Source organism: Moschus berezovskii, chromosome 25 (assembly GCF_049115385.1).
Source record: "Moschus berezovskii isolate FMDL1 chromosome 25, NW_MosBer_1.0, whole genome shotgun sequence".
In the NCBI taxonomy this organism is placed as follows: Eukaryota; Metazoa; Chordata; class Mammalia; order Artiodactyla; family Moschidae; genus Moschus; species Moschus berezovskii.
This window is the reverse complement of record NC_142484.1, coordinates 32,828,310-32,846,508: the sequence shown is the minus strand read 5'-3', so window position 1 is coordinate 32,846,508 and position 18,199 is coordinate 32,828,310.

Genomic DNA, 18,199 nt, shown 5'->3' with positions numbered 1-18,199 from the left:
GATGGCATCACCGACTCAATGGACATGAATTTGAGTGAACTCCAGGAATTGGTGATGGACAGGGAGGCCTGGCGTGCTGTGATTCATGAGGTCGCAAAGAGTAGGACACGACTGAGCGACTGAACTGAACTGAATGATTTGGTCAGGCTACTTAACAACTCTGATTCTTAGTCTATTTCTATAACAAGGAAGTAAGGTTATTTACTATATCAAAGAGATCTTATGAGGATTAAATGAAATAAGCCATATAAAATGTTAGCTCACAGAATATGAGCTAGGAGTTTAAGTGGTTATTTTTGTAAGGAGATTCATTGCCACCACTGAGAGTGATGTTTACTCACTGTATACCTGGAACTCAATATGCTGTTGAAACTAAAGTGTTTTACTCTCAAACCAGTGCTCATTTTCTCCTATATGGAGACTGATATTAAACAACTCAGATTCTCCCTTCTTTAAAAACCTCCCTGACCATTTTAAGACCATTCATCACACTCTCCTCTGAGTTATCTTTCTGCCTTACGGTTTGGAGCATGTTGATATTTCAAGGGGCCCAAATAACTGTTGCTGCTCCACTGTGCCCTGACGTGGAGCCACAGGAGAGAACGACTGAAGTGGCAGCTTCACAACTGCGGGAGGAGGTGAGGACCTGGTGCAGCGTGTTAGCCACACAGACCTCAGAGCAGACATGTGGGAGGAGCGCTGAACAGCTGGAGGCTTTTCCAGTGAATCAACTCTTCACATCAGGTGGCCAAAGTATTGGAGTTTCAGCTTCAGCATCAGTCCTTCCAGTGAATATTCAGGGTTGATTTCCTTTATGATTGACTGGTTTAATCTCTTTGTTGTCCAAAGCACTCTCAAGAATCTTCTCCAGCAACACAGTTTGAAAGCATCAATTCTTTGGCGTTCAACCTTCTTTATGGTTCAACTCTCATATCCATACATGACTTTGGAAAAACCATAGCTTTGACTGTTTCGATGTTTGTTGGCAAAGTGATGTCTCTGCTTTTTAATACACAGTGTAGGATATTGACATACCCAACTTGGAATCACAAAGCCAGTAAAAGAGTGCCTCTCCTCTGTCCCCCACCGACAGAGCCACTCCAGGCTCCAGAGCTAGCAGGCCTGAGTTTAAGCCCTCACTCTGCAACTTATAAACAGGAACACTTCAATATCTCTTAGTCTTTGTATTCTCAAATGTAAAATGAGGGTGAAATCTACCCCATCAGTTCAGTTCAGTTCAATCACTCAGTCGTGACCGAATCTTTGTGTCTCCATAAATCACAGCACACCAGGCCTCCCTGTCCATCACCAACTCCCAGAGTTCACTCAAACTCATGTCCACAGAGTCAGTGATGCCATCCAGCCATCTCATTCTCTGTCGTCCCCTTCTCCTCCTGCCCCCAATCCCTCCCAGTATCAGAGTCTTTTCCAGTGAGTCAACTCTTCGCATGAAGTGGCAGAAGTATTGGAGCTTCAGCTTTAGCATCAGTCCTTCCAATGAAGACCCAGGACTGATCTCCTTTAGAATGGACTGGTTGGATCTCCTTGCAGTCCAAGGCACTCTCAAGAGTCTTCTCCAACACCACAGTTCAAAAGCATCAATTCTTCGGCAATCAGCTTTCTTCACAGTCCAACTCTCAAATCCATGCATGACCACTGGAAAAACCATAGCCTTGACTAGATGGACCTTGGTTGGCAAAGTAATGTCTCTGCTTTTTAATATGCTATCTAGGTTGGTCATAACTTTCCTTCCAAGGAGTAAGCGTCTTTTAATTTCATGGCTGCAATCACCATCCGCAGTGATTTTAGAGCCCCCCAAAATGAAGTCTGACACTTTCCACTGTTTCCCCATCTATTTCCCACGAAGTGATGGGACCAGATGCCATGATCTTCGTTTTCTGAATGTTGAGCTTCAAGCCAAATTTTTCACTCTCCTCTTTCACTTTCATCAAGAGGCTTTTGAGTTCCTCTTCACTTTCTGCCATAAGGGTGGTGTCATCTGCATATCTGAAATTACTGATATTTCTCCCAGCAATCTTGATTCCAGCTTGTGCTTCTTCCAGCCCAGCATTCCTCATAATGTACTCTGCATATAAGTTAAATAAGCAGGGTGACAATATACAACCATGACGTACTCCTTTTCCTATTTGGAACCAGTCTGTTGTTCCATGTCCAGTTCTGACTGTTGCTTCCTGACCTGCATACAAGTTTCTCAAGAGGGAGGTCAGGTGGTCTGGTATTCCCAGCTCTTTCAGAATGTTCCACAGTTTATTGTGATTCACACAGTCGAAGGCTTTGGCATAGTCAGTGAAGCAGAAATAGATGTTTTTCTGGAACTCTCTTGCTTTCTCCATGACCCAGCGGATGTTGGCGATTTGATCTCTGGTTCCTCTGCCTTTTATAAAACCTGCTTGAACATCTGGAAGTTCATGGTTCACGTATTGCTGAAGCCTGGCCTGGAGAATTTTGAGCAATACTTACTAGCGTGTGAGATAAGTGCAATTGTGCAGTAGTTTGAGCATTTTTTGGCATTGCCTTTATTTGGGATTGGAATGAAAACTGACCTTTTCCAGTCCTGTGGCCACTGCTAAGTTTTCCAAATTTGCTGGCATATTGAGTGTAGCACTTTCACAGCATCATCTTTCAGGATTTGAAATAGCTCAATTGGAATTCCATCACCTCCACTAGCTTTGTTCATAGTGATGCTTTCTAAGGCCCACTTGACTTCAGATTCCAGGATATCTGGCTCTAGGTGAGTGATCACACCATCGTGATTATCTTGGTTGTGAAAATCTTTTTTGTACAGTTCTTCTGTGTATTCTTGCCAGCTCTTCTTAATATCTTCTGCTTCTGTTAGGTCCATACCATTTCTGTCCTTTATTGAGCCCATCTTTGCATGAAATGTTCCCTTGGAATCTTTAATTTTCTTGATGCCATCTCTTAGTGTGAGGCTAAAATGAATGAGTGTAGTAAAACACTTACTACTTACTTTTGGGCATATAATAAATGTTATTTTTTCTTGGCTAAGATTTTATCTCTAAAATAGCCATTGCAAGAGAAAAATATGTACATAAATGAACAAATATGTGCCTGAATTAAAATGCTAGAAAAGGGCTATCAGGGAAGATGATGCTTAGACAAGACTCTTAAGAACAGCATTGTGTATCTATGTGGTCCATAGGCCTTCCAGCAAGAGAGTAGAGGCAGAACTTCAGTATAACATTCATGATCCCTGGATACTTTTGTCTTCTCAAGTTTTGTCTTTTAAAAGCAAAAAATAGATATTAAATATTATATTTTATAATTTCATTGGTATAAAGACAAATATCATCTGTGATGGATTATGTTTTAATTTTTTCCTCTAATTAAAACTTTTTTATTAGTCCCTGAAAGTATCATGGTTTCTCGACACTGTACCTATTGTGCTTGATGTGGAAGTCTGAGGTGGGGGAAACAAAGGACAAAGACTCAAGGAAAGACACATCCTACAGTATTTTGAGAACTGTAGAAAGTGCCATGTGAGGGAAGCTTAGCAGCTTTTTTTAAAACAACTTACATAAGAAACAGATGTTGCAGCAAAGTCAAGATTTAAATGTCAAATATTATAAAATTAAGACAAAATTTTAATTTGCAATAACACTGTAGTATTTGCTATTGTATTTTTTACACTGGTCATAATCCACCTAATTTATTACTTTATAAAGTTTTGACTTCTCACTTGAAAATCCCTGATGTAAGAGAAAGAAACAAGAGGAAGGTAGAGGAGCGGACAGGACAGGGTTACAGAGGCCCTGCACTGCATGGCGGGGCTGAGGGAACTTTCCTGAAGGATGAATTTTGGCAGAATTTCATGCAGAGACATAAAGTGTTGAAATCTGTGTATTTGAAGGCTGGCCCTGAAGGACAGATTGAAAGAGGGTGATACTGAAAGCAGAGAGCTTACTAGTAGAGATACTGCTAGTAGCATTCAGCAAGAGATGGGGAGTTTCAAACTGAGGAGGTGGAACTGGGAACATGAGGAAGACTAGAAAACATTCAGTAGACCAAGTGCTCTGGGCTCAGTACCCTTTCAGTCTTATTTCAAGTGTTGTACAACTAAACAAAGAGGAAAGTCTCTTGCTCTCCCCATTTTTTCTTGTAGTTTAATTAATTTCATACAAGTACATATAAATTGGCAACTTAGCCTGGAAGACATAAATTCAGTGAGCGAAGCTCTGGTTCTGGAGTTGGCCAGGTCTCTGGTTCTGGAGTTGGTCTATGCCAGGCCCCACCACTTACCAGCTGAGAGGTCTATGACAGCTTTCTCACTCTGTGAGTCTTGGTTTCCCCATCTGTAATACAGGAGTGGTAACAGGCTCTCTTCATAGTGTAGTTATAATCTACATGGAGTAAATGTATGTATTGTGCTTAGTACACTGCATGTTCCATTCTAAAGGAGATCAATCCTGGGTGTTCATTGGAAGGACCGATGCTAAAGCTGAAACTCCAATACTTTGGCCACCTCATGCGATGAGTTGACTCACTGGAAAAAAGTCTGATGCTAGGAAGGATTGAGGGTGGGAGGAGAAGGGGATGACAGAGAATGAGATGGCTGGATGGCATCACCGACTCGATGGACATGAGTTTGAGTGAACTCCGGGAGTTGGTGATGGACAGGGAGGCCTGGCGTGCTGTGGTTCATGGGGTCGCAAAGAGTCGGACATGACTGAGCAACTGAACTGAACGGTGCTCAGCAAGACACAGAATAATTGGAGATTATTGTAAAATATATTTTGAAAATTATGTGCTTATCCTATAACTTTGGGAGAAAAGGAGGCAAATCCAACATTTTAGTTAACAAAAAAGTTCACCTCTTCTATGTAACTATGAATTTGAATGGCTCTCTCTATCAGGAAGCCAAACTATAATTCCTAGGGGTGTATATGTGTGCATGTATGTGTGTGTATGTATATGAAACATTTCATTAGCATAGATTCATAAGGTTTATGCATTCCATCTCACTTTTATCTCTTCACTTAACCCTGTTTGTAGTGCCCTGTACATATAAGCTGTCTTCCAGGTCATGCTTTTTTAAAGGTTGCAAAATGTCCCATCATGGATATGTAGCAAATTCCAGCAACAGTTAGACTCTTGAGTTGTTTCCAATGCCTGTGGATTTAATATTTTCAGCTTATTTAAAAATCTTCTGTCAAGGTCTACTAAGTTTCCTTTGGTCCCTTCTTTTCCCTTCTAATTTACTGTTTTTGCAAAGAGAGGGTTGGGGGCATGCATACAGACATCCAAAGTCTTTGAAATGTCTACCATCTTCCTAGGGCTCTGAGTAGCGTGGTAATGAACTGCTTTGAGGTTAAGTTGTCTGACTGTCTTATTATGAGAGATCAAACCTGAAGGTATGTGTTTGCTTCCAATTAACACCAACTGTTGGGATTTGAAAATCATGTATTTCATTCATTAACCTTCAGGATGGCATTCAGAGGAGAGAATGTTTGAATTTACAACCTACAAATTATAAATTTATCAAAAGCAGTAGCATGATTGTAATGCTTGTGTTAAAGACCATCCGTATCCTTAGTCTCTACAGCAGATCATGAGGAGACTATGTCTGCCCTGAGGACATGTTCTCTAATAACAAGAATCTTTCATCCTCTGCAGTGGAGAGAGATTTCCACATGCCTTTCTCTTGTCATGTTCCCCATAACCCTGGAAGGAAAGAGGCCAGAGGTTACTATTCTCATTTGATGGATAAAAAAACCTGAGTCTCAAAGACATCAATGGACTTGCCCAAAGTGACACTTTTACAGAATGGTGAAGCCAGAACTTGAAATCAGAAGTTTTCCTTCTCAGGCCTCTGCTCTTTCCTTCTCCCCAGGTTGCTTTCTCCAGTGTTGAGATGCACAAAATAAAGAAGACCATTGTCAGGTCAAAGTGTGAAGTAGGCAATTTTATCTCACAGCTCACCCCCTACTAGGCATTGCCCTCCCTCCTAGGAAACGTCCACTAATGTTCCAAGGACGTGCACCTCTGACCTATCTTTGTCCTTCAGTTCCCTCCATTGCACAGACTGATAGGAAGCAGGAGAGGCTTGAGGTGGACGGTAGCCAGCCCTGTAGCAGGGGTTAGGAGGGCGATTTCAACATCAGATGCTTTAAAGCCAAATCCCAAATCTGACACTTGACCTTGGAGAACAGAAATTCTTTATTCCTTAGTTTCTTTGTGAGAAGGTATCAACTAGAAATGATTTCCAAAGCAGTTGATAGAATATGTGACTGAATGTGATTTCAAACAGTTTAAAAAACTCATTATCTCACTTAACTCCAAAAATGAAGCTTTTCCAGTTTGATTAACCAAGCTGCTCAAGGATATCTGGGTTCTGGGTCAGCTTCTTTTGCTTCACTCTGATTTTTCTTTGTGGTTGAAATGGGTGCCTCGGCTCCACCATCAAATCCTCATATAACAATACCCAAAGTAGGAAAGAAAGTATTGGGCATTCTCCTTATGCATTTGTCTTTTTATCAGGGCAGAGTGAAAGAGTCTTTAACAGAAGGCTACAGCAAATTTCTCATTTATTTCTTTGGTCAACCTGGGCCATATGCCCATCACTACACAATCGGGACAACTGCCAGGTTGACCAGTTGTCCCAGCTGATTTGGGCCTTGGCAAAAGAGAATAGGGTTGCTATGATTAGTTTAGATTCAGTTCAGTTTAGTTCAGTTCAGTCGCTCAGTCGTGTCCGACTCTCCGTGACCCCATGAACACAGCACGCCAGGCCTCCCTATCCAACCACAGGTTATTCTCTAAGGCTAGGATTAGAGTCCCCTTCCTTAAGCATATCTCAGCTTCCCGTCCCGTTCCCGTTCAGTCGCTCAGTCGTGTCCGACTCTTTGCGACCCCGTGGACTGTAGCCTACCAGGCTTCTCCGTCCATGGGATTCTCCAGGCAAGAATACTGGAGTGGGTTACCATTTCCTTCTCCAGGGGATCTTCCCGACCCAGGGATCGAACCCGGGTTTCCCGCACTGGAGGCAGACGCGTTAACCTCTGAGCCACCAGGGAAGCCCTAGGTATGAGAAAAAATGTGAGTTCCATGAGCAAGCTAGAGAGTGTTTCACTGACTCCTGAGAAGGTAACCAGTTAGTCTGCCACAGAAGGTTTTATGATTAGTAGAAAGTGTTAGTTATTCAGCCATGCCCAAGTCTTTGTGACCCCGTGGACGGTAACCTGCCACACTCCTCTGTCCATGGGGATTCTCTGGGCAAGAATACTGGAGTGGGTTGCCGTTCCTTTCTCCAGGGGATCCTCCCCACCCAGGGACAGAACCCAGGTCTCCTGCATGGCAGGCAGATTTGTTACCATCTGAGCCACCAGGGAAGCAAAAAGTTGAAAGTAAAAACTTAGCATAGCACCTGGCACATAAAATATCTCAGTGAATGTCTCACAGTATTACCAACTTTGCAAGTTAGAGCAGAATCCAGTAATTGGTTTTTAACTTTGGGCATGCCATTTAACCACTCAAAGATAGTTTCATTTTCTTCAAATTGAGGATAAGCATTGCTACTGTACCTGGAAGAGGGCGTGGAAACCCACTTCAGTATTCTTGCCTGGAGAATCCCATGGACAGAGGAGCCTGGCAGGCTACAGCCCATAGAGTCACACAGAGTTGGACACCACTGAAGTGACTTAGCATGACGATTGCTACTGTACAGAGTTGTTGAAAACGTTTAAAATAATATATGGGAAAGAGTGTTTAAGTTATTAAGTACTATGCAAAGTAAAATATCATTTTTAACATTCAGAGTCTCACCTGCAAAGTCACTTACAGCAGGGTCAGACAGGTACATAATGACAGATTTGTGAAGAGCTCACAACTGAGTGAAAGATTTTCATGTGTTTGGCAATGTGATGCTGATATATAGAACACCAGTCATCTCATTGTTCTGAACATTTAAAAATAAACTCCAGCTTTTGTTCCAGGCCACCTCGTACCTAAATATAGTGCAATGAAATACCAAAAAAAAAAAACACTCTAGTGCATTAAAACTGACACACACATACAAAGACTAACTTCCTTGCTGCTTTCCTAATGCAAATTCCCCCTCACAACTTAATGCCTGAAACTGCTGATGATGTCACTTGGCTCCATGTTCTCCAAGTCCTTGTACTCCAAGTCCAAATGAAAATGCCAATGTTTCCAACATTGCTTTGCAGGAGTACTGACTCTATCCCAGAGGCCTCAAATGCACGCATTTCCTTTAAAATTCTCAGCAACTCTACAAGATGCAAATTTCATTTCTATTTATTGGGTAGAAAACCCAAGGTTCCCTGAGATTAGGTAGCCTGCATCCATCCCATAGCTGCCAGTGAGGGAGCCCAGGTTTTGGCTTGGTTCTCCCCAGCTCTGAAGAGTATGGCATCTCTGCTATTCATCTTCTTTAACGCCTTTTCCATAATATCCTTTCCAACTGAACATCAAGACGACAGTGATGCTTTACCTCCTCGCTCCTTTCCCTTACTCATCTGTATCACCAGTTCTACAAACACTCAGTTTGCTCTAGAAGTCCATTCAAGAAACTCTCTAATAGTGTCACTATCTGAAGCTGGGCATGGACTGTAGGACAGCCATGTACACCCATGTCCCTGAAGCTTGAGATGCAGAACTATTTACTGGAAAGTGATCCCTGGGGCAGAAACACAGAAGTCTATCCTATAATGAGATCTTAAAATTAACATAATCAGTCTTTAGTATTTATATATCTTACAAGCTGAGCTATTGCATTTAATAATCAAAGCACACTGCCCCCTTTATAGATTCTAAAAATACAATACTGAAATTCAGATACTGTATGATATCCTCACTATCATTCACTTTTTAAAGAATGTTCAGTTCAGTTCAGTCGCTCAGTCGTGTCCAACTCTTTGCGACCCCATGAACCGCAGGATGCCAGGCCTCCCTGTCCATCACCAATCCCTCGGTAATACATTTAAAGAATGTATTAGCTATTAACTGCAGCAATAGTGCTACCTAACACAACAACCTCTATCTCAGGAGCATACAGCAGTAGTTGTTTATCTGTTGTGTGCCTGGATCATCTGGATTGACTAGATGACTTTCCTGAACTTAGCTGGGCCCAGTCTAAGAGTTGGCTAGCTGGTGGCTGAACTAGAAGAAAGGAAGTGCAATGTTACATGGGCAAAATGTGTGCTTATAAAGGAGCATAACATATTGGGAATACTGTTGCAATGCACCATTAGACATTTTTACAGTATTGTTAATGTTTTCTAAATGCTTTTGTAATAGGTATATCCCTGCAACAAAAAGCAAGGTCATCATGATAATAATACTCCAAGTCATAAAGACTCTAGCAGTGTGGCTGCCAGACCCCCATTTACCCCGCATCGGGTCCTCCGTTGTTTCTGGGAGCTCCGAAGCCTCCCACAGGTTTGTACTCATGACCAGTCTTCCTGCCACAGTGAGAGCGAGGTGGCCATCGTGTTCTTCCTCTTCTTAAAGTTAGCTGAAGAGCCTCTCTATTGCTACTATCAGAGGTTATGTTTCTTAGAAACACTTGAGTCTCTGCACAAGTGCTGTCTCCCATTGCTCTAAAGATGCCACTCCCAGTTATGTTGGACAGGTGCCAGGGTCTGCCCAGAGGTGACAGGAGAGCCCCCTTGCCAGCTCTGTGCTACACTTAGATAGCAGGGCTGTAAGCCCCTGGGTCTGCCTAGGACCTTCGGCCTCTCCTTCCTACTCCTTTACTGCAACATTTTTATAAGAGAAAGGAAAAAATAAAGCACAAAAGCAGCTTCTAAACACAATTCCAGCTTAAAGACACAATTTCAGATCCCAAATGAAACAGCTGCCTGCAGGTTCCTAGTAGCTTCATGCTATCCCAAGACAAGGGGAGGCATGGGCTTCACATTTGCATTACTAAAGGGCCTATTTAATTTGTGTTTTTTTAAATATAATGCTTACCAGGGGAGCCCCAGTGTTAAGTGTGATCCATTTTGATAATTTATCCTAAAGCAAAAAGAAAAGAACCTGGTCCCCAAAGTAAATACAATGTTCCACTTCTAGAGACTCAAAACTTCAAATTTCACTTCCCACTTGACTATTCTGTCCTAACATATTTTTATTCTGTCTACATTTTCTGTATCCCATTTACATTCATACCAATTTTCAAAATCAGTCTTGACTAAGACCCCTATTTCTGAATGACAAGAGTGTGGGTATATTTTGGAGATGTGAAACAAAAGTAGCTTTCATCATGTCCTTTTGTTTGGAGGTCCTCATGAATTATAGCCATTGTATTTGTTGCTTTGGCAAGAAGACTTCAGAATTCATTTACTGCTTTTCTCATTTTCTGTGACTTGAAGCTTAGAGGTTGCCTTTTCTAACATATGAAGTTGGAGGTAGATGCCGGAGCACCTTGTTTCAAGAGCATCATGTTGACCTCTCCTTTGAATTCCCCAAACTGCCGCTCCAGCATTCAGCATGCCATCTTTATTCAGTTCAGGAAGGAAGTGGGGAAGAGGTGCTAGCCATATCTTTCTTTTCTACTAAGAAAACTAAAAACTTTCCTGCAATACCCCAGCAGTCTTCTGCCTATGTGGAAAAACTGAGTCCTTGGCTACCTGAGGCTACAAGGCACAGAGGGAAGATGAGTAGCTGGCTCACCTGGCCCTTAAATGGAGTCAGAGGAAAAGGTTGTTACAGATTCATGTCAATGTATGGCAAAACCAAGCAATATAATATTGTAAAGTAATTCAGTTCAGTTCAGTTCAGTCGCTCAGTCGTGTCCGACTCTTTGTGACCCCATGAATCACAGCACGCCAGGCCTCCCTGTTCATCACCAACTCCCAGAGTTCACTCAAACTCATGTCCATCGAGTCGGTGATGCCATCCAGACATCTCATTCTCTGTTGTCCCCTTCTCTTCCAGCCCCCAATCCTTCCCAGCATTAGAGTCTTTTCCAATGAGTCAACTCATTGCATGAGGTGGCCAAAGTATTGGAGTTTCAGTTTTAGCATCAGTCCTTCCAATGGACACCCAGGATTGATCTCCTTTAGAATGGACTGGTTGGATCTCCTTGCAGTCCAAGGGACTCTCAGGAGTCTTCTCCAACACCACAGTTCAAAAGCATCAATTCTTCGGTGATCAGCTTTCTTCACAGTCGAACTCTCATATCCATGCATGACCACTGGAAAAACCATAGCCTTGACTAGATGGACCTTGGTTGGCAAAGTAATGTCTCTGCTTTTTAATATACTATCTAGGTTGGTCATAACTTTCCTTCCAAGGAGTAAGCGTCTTTTAATTTCATGGCTGCAATCAGCATCCACAGTGATTTTGGAGCCCAAAAAAATAAAGTCTGACACTGTTTCCACTGTTTTCCCATCTATTTCCCATGAAGTGATGGGACAAGATGCCATGATCTTTGTTTTCTGAATGCTGAGCTTCAAGCCAACCTTTTCACTCTCCTCTTTCATTTTCATCAAGAGGCTTTTTAGTTCCTCTTCACTTTCTGCCATAAGGGTGGTGTCATCTGCGTATCTGAGATTATTGATAGTTCTCCCAGCAATCTTGATTCCAGCTTGTGCTTCTTCCAGCCCAGCGTTCCTCATGATGTACTCTGCATATAAGTTAAATAAGCAAGGTGACAATATACAACCTTGACATACTCCTTTTCTTATTTGGAACCAGTCTGTTAAAGTAATTAACCTCCAATAAAAAAATGAAAAAAAAAAGACTGGATGCTAAGGTCACTGGACCAGTGCCTTCCTCAAGGACTGATACTACCGATAACAAAGAGATTATAGTTTAATTTTGAATCAAATCCAGATTGTTTCAAGTTCTTAAAAAGACAATAATCTGGATATTCAGATTTATCAGAAGTAAAGAAAAAAAAAGGAGAATTTTTCTCTAAATTAGCAGTTTTCCATTTCATCCATAGCAAAATACCAAAGCTTGATCAAGTAAGAGAGATGCTGTCAAACAACAGGGAAAGGAAATAAACATCCAAGTAACAGAAAGGAAATTGGACAGTTAACCTAACACTCCCAGCTCCCTAGGCCTTGGCTAAGGTTGGAGGCCAAGAAAAATAATGGAAATGTTGAGAGAAAGTCTAGACAGACAGAGAGCAGATCCTCTACGATGTGAGCTGGTACCTGTAAGAGAGCCCTGTTTAGCTGGCTGTAACTCACCCAGCCTTTCTGCACCTCAACAGAAATGTTTGGGTGGGCCCAGCATGGTCACAAAGACACACAGGCTGGTCCTGGTGGCATGAGAAGAAGTTGTAACCAAAACCAGACGTTAGATCTAGTTAAACTTGTTAAAAGTCGTTTTCACAATCTCATAAGATAATGGGGTTTCCAAGTACCATAGTGAAGGGTAAAGCGTCTTAGTAAGTTTCTACCTGGAGCTTCTGAACTGAGTTGAACTCTGTCCCCCCAAAACAATTCAGGTCCTTCTATAATCTCAGAATATAAACTTCTTTGGAAATAGAGTCCATGGTGATATAATAAGATGAGGTCATCTTAACCTTATCATGAGACCCCAGTTAAGATGGGCCCTTAATGCAATATGCCTGGCACCCTTGTAAGAAGAGAAGAGACTCCAAAGGAAGGTGATGTGAAGATACACAGGGAGAGTACCAGGTGTGACAGAGGCAGAGACGGGTTATGGAGCAGCAAGCCAAGGGCTGCTGGCCGCCGCCAGAAAATGGGAAGAAATAAGGAAGAGATTCTTCCCTTCAGTCTTCAGAGAGGAGAGAACGGCCCTGCCAACACCTTGATTTCAGACTTCTAACTTACCAACTGTGGGAACTTACATTTCTGTTGCTCTAAGCCACCTCATTTGGGGTCCTTTGTTATGGCAGACCCAGGAAACGAATAGAGGTTCCTTCAACCTTGCAGCACCTTTTGTTGGAAAGGCTGAGACCACTGCCATGGCTTCGAAGTATATCTCTTCCTGCCAAGAGTGCTGTTCACCCAGCAGAGGGCTGAGTTTCCCAAGTCTTCAGCTCACCCTCTATGGACCCCCTTCAGTGTCTCCTTTTCCAGAGTCTATCCCAGTGGAAGGGAAGGAGAGCAGAAAGAGCATAGCCAACGTCCCGCTTTTGCTACATTTCACATCAGCTTCCCCGATGGCTCAGACAGCAAAGAGTCCACCTATAATGCAGGAGACCCAGGTTTGATTCATGGGTCATGAAGATCCCCTGGAGAAGGGAATGGCTATGCACTTCAGTATTTTTGCCTGGAGAATTTCATGGACAGAGGAGCCTGCCAGGCTACAGTCCATGGGGTCACGTAGAGTTGGACATGACTGAGTGACTAATACTTTCACCTTCACAGGTGGATTACCCAATAGCAAGCCACCTCCCAGGAGTTCCTCCAGACTGGGAATGTGGTCCTGCTTGACAGTTAGAGGCACCCATTGCCTTTCCTGTCACTCTGCTGCAGTGAGCAACCAGTGATCAGCAAAGACTCTTGTTTCCACCTCTGTTATATCTCTTCTAACTTCTTTGCCCCTCTGATATAGCCCCACCTAAAGTCCTCATTTTTTCCTTAGTCATCGTGGGTCTCATTGCCTCGTGTCTCACTCTTTCTGAACTGGTCCTCTGCACGATGGCCAGAGTAATCTTTCTATTACATTTTTATCATGTTTTTCCCTGGTGCAAAACCCTACAGTGGCTTCTCATTGGCTTTAGTTCAAAAAATGGACACACCTTACTGAGTCTGAGTGAGTTCATCTTCCCCAGGAAGGGGACACCAGGACAGAAATAGAAATGTCAAAGATTGGTGGAAGGAAGTAGCTGTGAGGGATGAGAGGAAGAGAAAGTAGTTCGGGCTGAGAGCATCAGACTGTTTGTTCCGATCTCACCCCTGTGTAAAGGGAAGGGGAGAACAGAGGATTGAGGAGGAAGTGCTGAAGCCTTCAGGGTAGCTCTGAGAAAGTCATGGCCAGGCCACCGGGGAGCCTTGGGGCGAAGAATGACCTTTGGAAGTATCCTGTGTTGGACAGAAATGTCCCCGCTCCTATAACCCTGCCATGCTCAGACTCTGCCTGGGAGAATCTCTGAGAGAAGAGGTCTCAGTGCGAACCCCAAGGCGTGGCAGCTGGAGGTTGTCACCTAGTTAATTATTCTTGCAGAAGCTTCTCTCTTGAGGAGAAAACTGAGTGGCTTACTCACAGAGCTTGCCCCAAAGTCAAACTAAAGTTACCATCCACCGACCTTTACAAATACCTCCAAACAGCTCCATGATGTAGATCATTGGTCCAGCGATGAAGCAGCAGGAATGAATTGCATTTTCCTACTCTGATAACTGTGTTCATATATTTCTACGCCCCCTCCCACCTAGTTACCTGGCTAACTCCTCCTCCTATGTGTCTAGTTCTGTTTATATGTCTATTTCCCACCACTGGTCTGTAAGTTTCTTAAAGGCAAGTGTATTTTGTCCATATTTTCATTCCCCTATTGAAAAGTGCAAGTCCTTAAACTTGGTGACTGTTCAGTAAATGATGGGTGGGTAGGTGTGTGGATGGATGAATGGATGGATGGGTAGATGGACAGAGGAATGGATGAAAAGACAGCTTCTAGAATGTCATAAAGTCCCAATGCCAGAGGAGATGTTCAAAAGTAGCATAGCCACTAATCTTGGATGAAAAGCCATTAATCTGTCTCAGACAGATGAGAATTTTTGAAAAATTTTAACAGTGATAGAGATAAAGATTTCTCCAGTGCTGCCAGTAGGAGTATTTCTTAGTGTCTAACTTCAATCTTCCTTAATGCTGTTGTTAGGCCTAAAAGCCAAATTAAGAATAATGCCAGCAGTTCTCAGATAACAACTTATGGCAGCCATTCGGAAAGCGAGAGATATATCCATTCTCCTTGAAATTCAAGTAAATAGCTGACCAGCATAATTGTGTCTGTCTACACAAGTGACAATATTAAAACTAATGTATGCACCATAGCACAATTAGCTTAGTGTGAGTAATTTGGGTTACTTGTATATTTCTGCTGTCGGGGCCAATCATCTTTTGTTTCTACATGTGTCTTCTGCCTCCTGTGAAGTCATCAGTACCTTCAATAGCTAAGAATGTGCCAGAAGTGCCAAAGCAGGCTTGGTTTCTGCACCATCAGCCATGCTCCTACACTGGCCCCAGTTGCCAAGATAAGAGCTAATGAAGGAGAGTCTTCCTAGGTAAACATATAAACAGAGTCATGACAACGAATTGTGTTCATTGTTCTCTGTAAACATCAGAGGCTGTTTCTGAGGGCTGGTGTCTTCTTTAGCCATAGTTTAGCCCCAGAGAGTACACTGAGGTGAGTCGGATCCAGGGGAGGAGAGTTACATGGAGAAGTTACATTTCCCTTTGGACACACAAGAGGTACTACTGGAGAATTTCCATAAATAATGGGGGGCCACTAGGGAGGAGTCCATAGAACTAATGAGATTTCATAAGACCTGGGTTTGAGATAAAAAAGAAAAGAGCAATAACAATAAGTGCAACAACAAAATCAGAGCATAGCCTTATCTTAGTCCTAAATTGATGAAATCTGAGCTATGCTTTTAAAACTTCTGTTTTAAATGCTACCAAGCATGAGAACACATTCTCGCTCAGCCCCTATATTTACAGATCTTCCCCCAGTGATGCCACTGCCAGTGGCCAGCTGAACAGGACAACCCTCAGCTCCAGAAACAGGCAAGACAGTGTCATAAGAAGGGCTCCTTAAGCAGTGACTGACAAAAATGTTGGGACGAGGGCAAATTGGGATTGTGGCATTAGAGAGATATCAAAAGCACCAGTTCTGGGTGATAGTGCATCTTTTCAAAGGGCCTGCTTTGTGATCAAATAAAAAATGCACAATCCCCTGTTTACAAGTTTTTCAGACACATTTTTAGATATTAAAGGCATTTCTGTTTCCCCCAGTTTCCACGATAATTTGTTCTGCCTCTTTCTTCCTGCCCCCCATTCTCCTTATGCCTTTCTCTTTTTTTCTTTCCCTTTTTACCTTTTCCTTCCTCCTTGTCTCGTTCCTTTTTCCTTCCTTTCCTCAATCCTCTTCAAAACCCCAAGGTCTTATTATTTTGAAAGTATCAGAAAGCCGGCTAATTTTGGTAGAAAATATTTATCAGAATATAACTCTATAGATGTGTGGTTCTAGCAGTAGACTCCAAGAAGGGGTCTTCTTAGCATCCAGAAGCCACAAGCCAGTTGAGTAGCTAAGGAGTACTGGCCCTAGGGTAGATGTTGGAGCATGGAGATAAGCAAGAGCTAGTCCATGCTTAGATATTGTATTGTGTGTATAGGGGAAGTACATAAGAGTTCCAAGAAGGAATTCTTGGTAATGGTATTTGAGGTAAGCCTGGATTTAAATAAGAATGACTGGAAAACAAAGAGAAGATAGAGTTTGGGGCCAGCAGAAGAAGTGCAGAGAAGAGAAGTAAGAAGTTCAGTATAAGCAGCTTGGTGAATAAGGAACTGGTAAACAGACTGGAAAGGGAGGCAGGGTCCATGTTAGGAAGATTATCGTGATTCTCCTTGTAGGCTTGGGGCTTCCCTTGTGGCTCAGCTGGAAAAGAATCTGCCTGCAATGCGGGAGACCTAGGTTCGATCCCTGGGTTGGGAAGATTCCCTGGAGATGGGAAAGGTACCCACTACAGTGTTCAGGCCTAGAGAATTCAGAGAATTCATGGACTATGTAGTCCATGGGGTCGCAAAGAGTCAGACACAACTGAGCGACTTTCACTTCTACTTTCACTTTGTAGGCTTGAAATATTCAGTAGGCCACGAGGCATCACTGAAGTCTTTTATGAATATGAGTGATTTGGTCAAGTTTTCGTCCAGAAAGGATTTCCTGGCAACAGTAGGATGGATGGGGAAGAGTGTAGATTCTCAGGGCTGCAGTGATACCACTGAAGGAACTAGTGCAATAGCCCAAGTAGAGATGATGATGTCAGAAAGAAGCAGTGGATAAACGATGGGGATAACTTGAGAACTTTCCAGAACTTGATGACCAATGACCAATGAATGGGGAGCTGAGAGAGGAGAGGGTTCTGGTTTGGGAACTGTTTACCATGATGGGAAATTTGGAGTAAGAATAGAGGAGAGAGAGGAAGAAGTTAAATTTTGCCCATGGCAAGGATGAAATGCTAGGAAAAAGGCCAAGTGGAGAAGTCTAAAAGGCAGTTGTTATTGATCAGCAGTTTTTTAAATAAAAGGATACTAATTAGGAAGAAGAGATTGGGAGTCATTAGTGTATACACAGCCTTGAAGCCCTGAGGATAGATGAGTCACTGTATGTGGAAATCATTGCCTTCTCTTATTTCAGGTTAAACACAAACAATTCCTTCTTTCTTATTTTTGATAATCAGTAACATGTGCAGAGTCCTTAACGGCCCACAACGCACTTTCGCAAACCCTTATTTTATTTGAATCTTGTCCATTATCCCACTCTCTCATATGTATTATTCCATTTTGCACACTAGGAAAATGAGCTGGAGAGGTCAAGGGGTTTTCTGTGTTCACAGCTGATAAATGGAGGTGCTAGGACAAAAATGTCTGGTTCTCTGGCTTTAAATTCTTGACAAATTTAAGTTTCATTTTGTGTTGGCTTCCCTGCTAACAATCTTAAGTTAGAAGAAGTATCTTGTGTAGCACTGAGTTATACCTAGCACAATGTCTAGCATATAACATTTAATAACAGTCATATCATTATTTTAAAGCTATATACCTTAGCTAATTTCCTCCACATTTATTTTATATTAATCAGTTTCACAGCTAAAAGGGATAGTAGCCTGAGCCAAACTACTTGCTTCTTCCTCTGTATGTATTAATAGATGGTTTATTTTTTTTATTACAGAATTTGACATATTGAATTATGATTATTTGTGTTTATGCATTAATCTCTGATTTCTGGAGGGTAGGAGGACCATGCATTAATAATTCAATTAACCTCTCATTTGCTTCAAAGATTGTCAATGGGTGTGCCCCTCACTAATCCATTTCTGGCCTCAGTAACTCTGATAGGCTCTTCTAAAACTTTTGTAAGCCTCCATTGCAGTAACTGGCTGTGACAGTGTTAACTATCTACTTGTATCTCTCCTACAAGACAGTGAGCTGCTCGAGACAGAGATTATGCCATTTTATATCTGTGTCTGCAGCCCTGAGGTGTAAACAAGCAGCTACATGGCAGCAAGTA